Source organism: Brienomyrus brachyistius, chromosome 14, assembly GCF_023856365.1.
Source record: "Brienomyrus brachyistius isolate T26 chromosome 14, BBRACH_0.4, whole genome shotgun sequence".
In the NCBI taxonomy this organism is placed as follows: Eukaryota; Metazoa; Chordata; class Actinopteri; order Osteoglossiformes; family Mormyridae; genus Brienomyrus; species Brienomyrus brachyistius.
Window position 1 is genome coordinate 4771686 of NC_064546.1, and position 11551 is coordinate 4783236.

An 11551-nucleotide genomic window follows, 5' to 3' on the forward strand; every position below is an offset into this window, starting at 1 on the left:
GCTGAAGAAGATTTTATGGAGTGGATCAACTAACCTATCATCAATACAAGATCTCGACGAGACATTTATGCAAATTTGGATGAAAAAAATGCTGAGATGTTGCAAAAGCACATGGAAACAATGCATTGAGGAATGTGCATCATAATCAAAACTAAAGGCAGTCCAACAAAATAATAAAGTATGACTTTATTTTGGCCAGGCAGTGTAATTCACTTTATATTTTAAGATTAATTGAAATGAATTTATATTCAATATATAGTCAAAAAATCCCACTAGTTATGAATGTTGCAGACACTTTCCAATTGCATGAAGCAGCCTCTGCTCTGTTTGATTGAGTATAGCTGAAATGACTGTACAATAGCTCGATTGTCAATGCCCCCCTTGGTCAGACACAAAAGTTGCAAAGGAAGAATAAATGCAGGAGGTACAGTGGTGGATGTGGCAGTGGATACGGTGTCAGGGTTATTTATAGGTCAGAAAGGCCAACTAAAAACTTCGAGTTCTACTTTTGCTTGAAGGTTAATTTGTGTACTTCGCTAGAGGATCATGCGGTGTTCTGCAAGTAGTTAATATAGGTTTCGAACACCCTTCATCTTCCAAAGCTCCAGGACTGTTTTGAGCAGGGACATGTTTAGGGAAGCCGCAACCTATGGAGGCTCTATCATCTTGGAGGAGTACACAGCGTTAGTAGCTACATCAGCAAGTGCGTCATTACTGTCCCCCAAGACCATCATCACAAGCCCCAATCAGAAACCATGGATGACTGCAGAGGTATGCAAGACACTGCTGAACCCAAGACTATGATAAAGCTGCCCGGAGAACAGCAAGGACCAACCTGTCCTGGGCCATCAGAGCAGCAAAGCATGCACATGCTCTGAGAATCCACAGCCACTTCCAAGACATTGGGGACATACGACGCATGTGGCAGGACATATGGGTCATCACCAGCTACAGGACATCTCCACCTACCTGTGACAGTGAGGCCTCCCTTCCAGATGTGCTGTATCACTTCTACATACGGTTTGAAGTACAGACTGATATGACAGCGAGGATGACCACTCCGTCCCACAATGACCAGGTGCTCCAACTGGCCACAGCTGATGTGAGGAGAGCTCTGCTCTGCGTCAATCCACGGAAGGCCACTGGACCAGACAACATTCTTGGTAATGTGCTCAAGAGACTTGCAGACCAGTTCGCAGATGAGTCCTGGACTGAATCCTGGACTTCCTGACTGGGAGGCCTCACTCAGACAGGATTGGTAGGAGCATCTCCAGTACGACCACGCTGAGCACAGGGGCCCCCCAGGACTGTGTGCTCAGCCCTCTGCTGTTCATGGTGATGACCCACGACAGTGCAGCAATGCACAGCTCTAATCACATCAGCAAGTTTGCTGATGATACAACCATTTTGGGTCTGTGTGAACGATGAGGTGGTATACAGAGACGGGGGCAACGGCTAACAGACTGGTCTGGAACCAACAACCTGTCTCTGAATGAGAACAAGACAAAGGAGATGGTTGTTGAGTTCAGGAGGGCATGCCGTGACCACTCTCCGCTGAAAATCAGTATCAATTCCTTGGTATTCACATCACTGAGAACCTCACTTAGACGCTCAACACCAGCTCTGTCGCAAATAAAGCCCAACAGCGTCTCCATTTCCTCCTGAGACTGGGGCGAGCGCACCCCTCCCCCATCCACACCACGTTCTACAGAGGTACTATAGAGAGTACCCTGTGTACTTACAACACGGCTTGGTACAGAAATCGCTCCCTCTTGGACCGCAAGACCCTACAGAGGATAGTGAGGACAGCAGAAAAGATCCTTGGGGTCTCTCTCCCCTCTGTTGCAGACATTTACACGTCACACTGCATCCGCAAAGCCACCCGCACTGTGGACGACCCCACACACCCTCTTCCCCCTCCTTCTGTCTGGCAAAATGTAGCATAGAGACCGTCACTGCCAGGATGGGAAAAAGTTTCTTCCCTCAGGCCATCAGACATCTGAATCAGAACTAATTCTCCTGCTGCTACTATTTGCATTTTTATTTACCATTTATTGCCGTCTTGCTGTCTTGCTGGTAAAATATCCAATATCAATATCCATTTAAACCAGCACGGTTACTACTCTTGACTGCACTGCATGTTGTCACATCAGGTAAATTGCACTTGTGTAGTCCTGTGTTGATTCTGTCCTTTAGTTTTTTGCACCTTGGTCTTGGAGGAACAAAGTTTCATTTCACTGTACACTGTGTATATGGCTGAAGTGACTTGAACTTGAACTTATCCTGGTCCGGGGGATTGGAGCATGTCTGAGGCGGGACAGGGCAAAAGGCTGGGGTACAGCTTGGACTGCAGGTCAATTGGACACCCAATTATTTATCCTGTCTTTGGACTACACAAAGAAAGCTGTGTGGCAAGTAATCTGCAGACACGCAGAGCAGAAGCACGAACCCCGAAACCGTGAGGTGTGAGGCTAACAAACCCTCATTTCACCTCTTATGAGGCACCTTGGAACTGAAAAATCTGATTCTCGTTCTGGCCTTCACAAAACGCCACCCAGGATCACGAATAAGTCATTATAATCTTGCAATTAAAAATTCCATAGAGTATAAACTGTCTTTTCTATACAGTCTCCGATATGCCCATGTGCAGATTTTTATGTGAGTTCATATGGTACAGATTTGCATCATCCTGGGGGGAGAAAAAAAAAATCAGTTTAGCATCTCAACAAATGGTTGAAATGAAATCATTCATTCATTCATCTTCCGTATCACTTGTTCTATACAAGGTTGCAGGAGTAATATAATTACAAATTAATTGTGCAGTATAATTTGTATAATAATTATATTAAAGCAGATGATTAAATTAAATTTTCTGTTTTGTTTTTGAGACAGATATATATATATATATATATATATATATATATATATATATACACACACACAAATAGAACAAACGAAGACTGTCAATTTTGTGGAAAGCTCTCGAGTCAATATTTCCATACCACCAGTTCCGTCACTTTAAAGTATTCTGTTTTGTGACGGAACTGTTTTTTCAGGAATGGACTAAATTGTTTTTTTGGATTAACTGGTAAGTAGATTTTAACATTCCTTAACTTGCATATGGTAATCACTGCTTACGAAAGCAGGTGTCTGCCAACCAGGCTAAAAAACAGTTTTTTTTTTTTTCAGATTAAACAATCATTTCGGCAGACAATGGTTCCCCAAACCCCACCCCTAAATCCTTTTAAACACTGTTGGGTTGAGCCTCCCCTGCTCCCCAGTAACAATACTCATGCTTAACGAAACCAATTAAGCTTAGCGGCACTTAGAGTGTTTACCCAAGCTGTGTTCAACAGTACTGGGCGTTCTGAACCAGGAGTCGGAATGATGTGGTAGAGCTGACACAGAATGCCAGCGCACGGGTCTTGGAGGCGGGGCTTAGGGATCTGTGCGATCCAAGCTAACAGCACATGGGCCTTGGAGGCGGGGCTTAGGGATCTGTGCGATCCAAGCTAACAGCACATGGGCCTTGGAGGCGGGGCTTAGGGGGCTGGCTGGGTAGGCAGGTAGCGCTTTGTCGTACATGTAGATGAGTTCCTGGCAGACAACCCTCCTTCCTCCCGTCTCACAGGAGCGGCTCCAGTGTGCTGCTGTCTAGACGCCAGGACGTGGCTGTACTGCAGACAGCTGGAAGTCGTGGTTCGTCCTATAGCGTCCTCGCTGCCCTTTGGGCCCTCGCTGCTGTAAACCTGTAAAATCTCTGAGGCGCTGCCCATTGTTCCTGCTCCCACAAATGTATTTGGCAGCCCTTTTGATGCTCACAGCCTCCAGGGTTATGGGTTTGGTTCCTGCCCTTGGCTCTGTGTGTGTGCAGTCTGCACCAGTGACCATCTTTCTGGGGATTTCCTCCTGCACAAATTTACAGTTAGGTGAACTGGAGTCTCTCATTCCTGCATCCCATAGAGATTGTCCCCTGCCTTGTATCCTGAGGTTCCTTGGTAAAACTGCAGGCTACCTGATTATGGAAGATAAATAGAGCTCAATGTTTAAGTATTGACAGTATGGTCATATAATTTCCACTAAATAGCCTCCACAGTTTTCCAAGTTTATGGTTAAACTTAAATAAACTTAAATCACTGTAATTATAATTGCGAGCTGTGTAATAGTGTTTTTGGGAATTTTTAACTTGAGTGATAAATTATGTAAACAGTAAATAGTCTTCTTCAGCTGCTTCTAAACTGCACATGCTCTAAAGTGGCAGGGAGTTATATGGTTTTGTTAAAATGGGTTATTATGGTGGAAAAAAAACACATTAACAAGCAGAAAATTTAAAACATGGTTCTCCCTAAAGACTCGGTTAGGAAGCATGTAACTGTAGAATAGCAAACAAAACTCTCATTATCTCAAGCTGCAGTAAAGCTGGTCCTTACTTTGGACGACACTGCAAGGTCAAATGGCACCTGGTGTTCCTCTGCTTAAGCTCCACAACACTGTGATCATCGTTCGTTTATTTTTTTTTTTTTAGAGTTAAATGATGGCTTCACCGCAGCCAAAGGCTGCCATGCTGGGGGGGAATCAGGCGGATTTTATCATCCAGGGAGATGTATAGGAGGGGCCTTTTGAACAGAGAGGAAGTCTTTGTTTGGTAAGCCAGGGTGTTTCAAAAGCTGGCACGTCCCTATTGATGAGCTGCGAATTAGCCAGAGATTAAATCAAGGGAAGCCGCGTTGGATTCACCTCAACGGGTCTTTAAAGCCAAGGCTGGCCTGTGAGGAGACATCACGGTGTGAAGGATAAGCTGGCTGTCTCAGAGAGAATCACGCACACACACACACACACACACACACAACCACACGCACATGTTGGTGTACATGTTAGCAATTTTTGTAAAATACAGTTTTGCCATATGGGGACCAGTTGTCTTCCAGTTTCCTGATCCCCATAAGATAAAAAAAAAAAAAAAAAAAAACACAGGTTTTCATGACGATGTGAGGATATTTGGTCCCCACAAGGTAAGTTATACCTGGACCACACGCACACACACACACACACATCCCCTCATGTGAGTTGAGTCAAATGCATGGATTCGCACATGCTGGTGAACAGCTTCGCTCTGTCTATGTGTTCTCTCGTGCTACTGTACTTGTTCAGATTGTTTTCGTCCTACTACGTTTTCATATGACTGGTTGTTAATGTATGAATATTTCCAATTCTAAAATATGTCCCAGCTTACCTTTGTCTTGGGTTTCCTGTGATAGCTTATTGATGCTGAATAAGTGGTATAGAAGATGGATGGATGGATGGATGGATATATAAAGTCCCCTCTTCAAATTCAATATCTATTACTATTATTTTTATTATTATATACATCATGCCCTCATAATTTGAGTCAGCTGCAACAACATAGTGGAGGAGTGAAGGCTTTACAGTGAGTGCTGTACAGTTAGGGGTAATAAACCTAATGCCATATATATACACACACACACACACACACATACATATATATATATATATATATATATATATATATATATATATATATATATCTGAGTGTGTATGGATTTGCTTTATATTACTTTACAATGTGATAAAAACCTGGTATTTTGACACTGTGGGGACTATTTTTATATACCTGTGTGTTTGTGTGTGTGTGGACTCTGTGCCTGTTACTGGAAGGCTGCTGGTTCAAATCATCTTGCTGGCAGAGTGATGTCATCATTAAGGGTCCAGTGAGACTGGTTCACCCTGCTCTCTCATCCTTACTGCACCGTCCTTGGAAAAATGCATCTGCTACGTATACAACATTCTATCGATATATTGTGGCAGTCTGAGGTTATTGTTTGGCTGTTTTCTTATTAAATTATTAATAAGAAGTAAATAATGATCAGTAAGCAGTACTCATGGTCAGAAATACCTCATCTCAGTCATGTGAGTAATAGCCAACAGGAGAGGTGAGAAGATATTGTTTTCAGTCTGCTCTATAAATTGTGGAATTGAACAGAAAAGGCATGTAATTTTGTAAATATACTTTTGTAAATACATACGTGTGCATATATTCATAAATATTTAATGAATATCATGCCCTTTCTCATTTCTCATTACTGTGTAGATTAGCATAAATGTCTATTCAAACTGGTCTAGTGTGCCTAGAAGAAAGGATTAAAAAATAGATTGCTTAAATATATGTATCTGTAAATGAGGGGGTCTGGGGCGGTCCCGGACACCCATCGGTCACTTTGACCGTCCGCCTGCTTTGGCGGCCCCCCCCCCTCCCTGAGCAGTCTCTGCCCTGAGGGGGGTGCTCCAATCCCCCAGAGAGGGTGGCAGTGGGCTGCTTGTCTTTATCTGCTCTGCCGCAGCCTCTGATCCTCCAGATTAGAGCACTTGACGAGAGCCTCCTGTGCACTGCGCGTATTCCTCCGCTCGCCAGCGTCGCCGCACTCAAGAGGAGTGTGGGGTGATTTGCATCACGCAATCACTGGGGCCGTCATTCACACCGAAGCCCCCCCCCCCCACTTATACACTGGGGGCAACTGGCAGGTCCCGCTTCGACAGCCAGAGGCCATGGCTCACGAGCAGCATGTTGCACCGTGTCTCCTGCGTGATTTCCCATGGTGCCTCAGGCCACAGAGATGGGAGGCGGTCCGTCTGTGCTGCACACATTGCTGGCCCTGACCGGGCTCATGGTTCTTAAAGCACACTGCACACACACCCTCTGTCTCATTGATATTCTGCATGAACTCTGCCCCCCCCCACCCCCATACATGCTGAAATCTACCCATTGTATATACTGCAAATGCACTCTGAGATTCTGGCTGAAATATTACCCACAGTGCACTCCTACCTTCCACAGCCTGCACTGCCGGGTACCTTACTGTATAAGAATCGATCAATTGCTGCAGGCGTCACCGAGGTTCGCTTATCCAGGAGGTCTCCTGCCTGGTGCCCCGTGGTTCCTGGGATTAGCTCCAGGGCTCCTCTGCCAAACGTGCACTAGATAAGCAGTTATGGAAGATGGATGGCTGGAATAAATAGCTGTAAATGTTTTTGAGATACCTGCCATCCAGAGTGTCCACCAGCCATGTGCCCTGCACTGCCTGGGACCCTGTATTGAGTAGGCAGTTATGGAAGATGGATGGCTGGGTGTTTATTGAGTGGAAAGGGAAAACAATATTATATTTTGGAAAGGAAAGCCTTTTAGGGCTTCACTGGGGGGGTTTGCGCTAGGGAGGGCAGTTCCTTGGAGATCAGTGTCTGTCGAGATGGAAGCTGCTGCTTCACTGCATCTGTTGGCTCCTTAGGGACCAAACTCAACATGCACAGACATGCAAGCCATGCAGAAGTGGAACTTTTTTTAATTTACCAGAGTCAAGTATAAATGGCATAATAATCACATCAAGTGATAAGATATGGAACCAGAATAGAGATGGTCTGTGTGCGTCTGAGTCTGTCTGTGGACGTGTGTCCATGTGGGCACGTTGGTCATGGGCTGGGTGAGCAGGTCCAGCTGAGAATGAGCTCCAGGCCCTCACTCAGGGCTCTGAGGGGGGCAGGCTGCAATGCTATAAAGACCCTCTGATGCTTCGGCATATCAGTAATAAAGCGACACGTGAGTATTGCTCCACGTCATTTTTATTCAGAAAAGCAGATTTTCAAGGAGGAACACAAAGGGGTTTATGCTATACCTAATAATCTGGCCCTTGGTGACTTTTTTTATTAATGTACCAGGTAATCCTAGTTAAGAACATAAGAAATTTACAAACGAGAGGAGGCCATTCGGCCCGTCAAGCTCGTTTGGGGAGAACTTAACTACTAGCTCAGAGTTGTTAAAATCTTATCTAGCTCTGATTTAAAGGAACCCAGGTTTTTAGCTTGCACTACACTAGCAGGAAGACTATTCCATACTCTAACTACACGCTGTGTAAAGAAGTGCTTCCTCAAATTCATTTTAAAATGTTCTGCTAATTTCCACTTATGGCTAGTGCTAGTATTTAAACTAATATTGAAATAGCCATTTGGAAGATGGATGGCTCTCGACCTGTTAGAATCTTATACACCTGGATCATGTCCCCCCTTATTCTCCGTTGCTTGAGGCTGAACAGATTCAGCTCAGCTAACCTCTCGTCATAAGACATTCCTCTAAGACCAGGAATCATTCTCGTCGCTCTACGTTGCACCGTTTCCAAGGCAGCAATGTCCTTCTTAAGGTATGGTGACCAAACCTGCACACAATGTTCAAGGTGGGGTCTTACCAACGAATTATATAATTGTAGCATCACCTCCCTTGTCTTATAATCCACACTCTTAGAGATGTAACCCAACATCCTATTGGCCTTTTTTATTGCTTCCCCACGCTGGCGAGAGTGGGACATGGAAGCATCAACATACACACCGAGATCTTTTTCGTGATCAGCTACCTTTATTTCAGTGGAACCCATAAAATATCTGTACTGTATATTCCTGCTCCCTGCATGGATTACCTTACATTTATCTATGTTAAATTTCATCTATCAGGTATCAGCCCAGTTGCTAATTCAATCCAGATCCTGTTGTAACCTCTCTGCTGCTAGATCAGTATATGCTACACCACCTTGGTGTCGTCTGTAAATTTAACCAGTTTACTGTATGTATTGGTGTCAATATCATTAATGTAAAATAGGAACAATAGTGGTCCTAAAATTTATCCCCGCGATACCCCACTGTGAACGCAGGCCCACTGTGACATTGTGCCTCTAATAACTACTGGCTGCTTCCTGTCTGTTAACCAGTTTTCGAACCAAGCTGCTCCAGTTCCTAAAATCCCTGCAGCCTTGAGCTTAAGCAAGACCTGTTTGTCGGAGACAACATCAAAGGCCTTCTGGAAATCTAAGTAGATCACATCGTAGGGCTTTTTGGTTCACAGCCTATTGTGAACAGACATTACATCACGTTCCAACCCCCTAGGAGTCAGCATACGACCAGGACAGGCTGTGGGTCAGGAGTAAAAGCTGATTTAGAGTTCTGCATAAAATCTAGGCCTGGGGTCCTGAGAAGCCCCAGCCTCGCACAGCTTAGTTCTCTCCCTGTTCCACCATACCTGATTCAACTGAAGTCGTAGATAGTAATTAGCAGATAAATTGAATCAGGTGCGTAAAATAAGAGAAAACCCTAAAGTGTGCAAGGCTGGGGTTCTCTAGGACTATAGTTGGAGACCCTTGATCTACACCATCTGTAGCCGAGTACCATGCTCCATATCCTACAGCAGATCACACACACACTCCTACACTGTAGCATTATGTGCACCCCTACAAAAAAGTAACTACAGGGTTCAGGCTACGGTATAGGCTATGTGGCCACCAGTAGCATGGATTCTGTGCAGATGTAGAAAATAAGCCTTTAGACAGTAAGTCCAAACGTTAGCTGGAAAGCTGACGTGGAACAAAGCCGTAAATAATTTTCGGGACAAATTTATCCAGCCATGGTTTGCTGCTGGTTCCGTGAGTACCGCTGTGTCCCGAAGCCTCCAAGGTAGTGTGGGTTAGTCTCCATGGCTCTGTGGCTTTTGTATGCCTGTCTTCCCTCTCGGGTTTCCCTGTGCCTCATTGTTTATGCCCACAGTCATTAAAGAGGCAGCTGGTAAATGGGCACCTTGACATGATTGTGCAGTATGTGCCCGGCAAAGCCCTCGAGAATGCCCACACTGCTGCTACTGCCTACAGAAAATGGATGTGGGATGATAAATGAATCTTAAATCTTAAACTTTCTTGCTTTCCTTCTCAGAAACCTTTAGCGCATTATTGTTAAAAAAATAAAATAACTGTAACTCTAGTTGCTGGAGCAATTTGGGATCAGACTCGGGTGGCTTCTGCCATATGGTTCTTGGATTAGGTTTATGCCTGGGTTGGAATCAGAATGAGAATTATTTATAAATTAATTGGAAGCGATAAAATATTTTATCTGGATCATAGACAGACGATCTCCATAGCAGCCGCGGATATGGTGCAGAAGGGGCTTATGTGAGCGTGTGAGTCTGGGCTTGGTAAACCACGGGAGACACACCGCGCTCCAGGGGTTTGGAGCGTTTCCAGCAGAGGTGGCCGCTGCCTGCCGGACCACGGCCATGACTCCACAGAGTCTGCTCCCGGCTACTGCAGCTCTGCTTTCACCCGGAGCATTTCTCGCTTCCAGTCAAATGTGAGGCCACTGGCATTCTTGCAGAGGGGGAAAAAAATGCTGGAAGTTGGATCATGGGATTAAACACTTAACCTTAACTGGGAGGCTCTTTCCACTGACTTGGATTTGAAACCCATTAGGCAAATGAAAGCAGCACAAGGGTTTCTGGGTGGGATGGCGTCAGATGGTTTGTAGATTTTGCTGACAGGACTTCTTCTGGTTTGGGTGAATGCAAAAGTAAAGCAGAGCTACTTAAAAATGTCACGATTGCAGATTTGATCTTTGTTAACGGGGACAGATATGATGAGAGCCTGGGGTGTGTAAAAAAAAATTATGAACACTGTGGCTAAAAACGCATAACGATAGCATCTGGGCAGTACAGGACATGTTAGTTTTAAGATCTTAATTGCTTTATTTCAGCAGCTGTTGGGACTGTATACTCCATTGGAGCTGTTGTGAATCAGATGCTAATTAAAATGTATTCAGAAACCTGGCTGGCATTTGATTTGATTGGACTGGAGACACTTACTTTAAACATTTATTTATGCAACGTCAAGTTGTAGCTATTAATGTTTATTTATTTATTTTTTTAAGGCTTAATCTCACCGATCCATCTTTTATGAAACACTTTTCCCGGACAGGATGATCCTGGAGGTTTTTTGTAGGAAGTATAGGGCACAAAGCAGTCTGGATAGGATGCCAGCTCATTGCAGGGCACACACTATTGGCTTTTAAAGACTCTGTGCCCATTCACGGTAGGTTTCATCTATAATAGGGCATGATAGACCACACCAAATGCCATAAGAAAATTAGCTTCTGCAGATGTTTAAGTCCGGTATAATTAAGTTGGTTTTTGTTTACTTTTTCTACTGTCACAGAGATTAACTGATCATCCTTGTGTAATTGTGAGTTTATCACTGCAAAGACTCCAAACCAGTAAAATTAACCTGGGACTCATCAGTGGATTTCTGAAGCACTCTAATTTAGGGAGGAAAAGCAAACAGATTTATGTATACATTTATGTTGGGGGGGGGGGGGGGGCGGGAGGGGGTTACAGGCTTGGTGAAGTAATACAACTTGAGTAACGGGAGAGAATAGCTCAGCAGTTCATGGAAGATGCAGCAGAAGATGGAAAATAGGTGTCTGCAAATGTAGGAAAAGAGAGAGGATTGTGTCAAGTAAGGCTCTCAACAGCGAGCTGTTCTTCAAACAGCCTAAGCCTAATGGGTGTTTTTAGCAGTGTGCTGAGCACAGCAAACAGAGAGCTTTAAAGGCAGCCAGACAGGTCTCCCTGGCTTTGATGGAGACAAAACAGGAGCTTGCTTCATTTTTAGGGAAGGGTCCCTGTAACTTCAAGCACGATTTAATCAACAGCGACAGAAAACATTTGGTGGAAGTC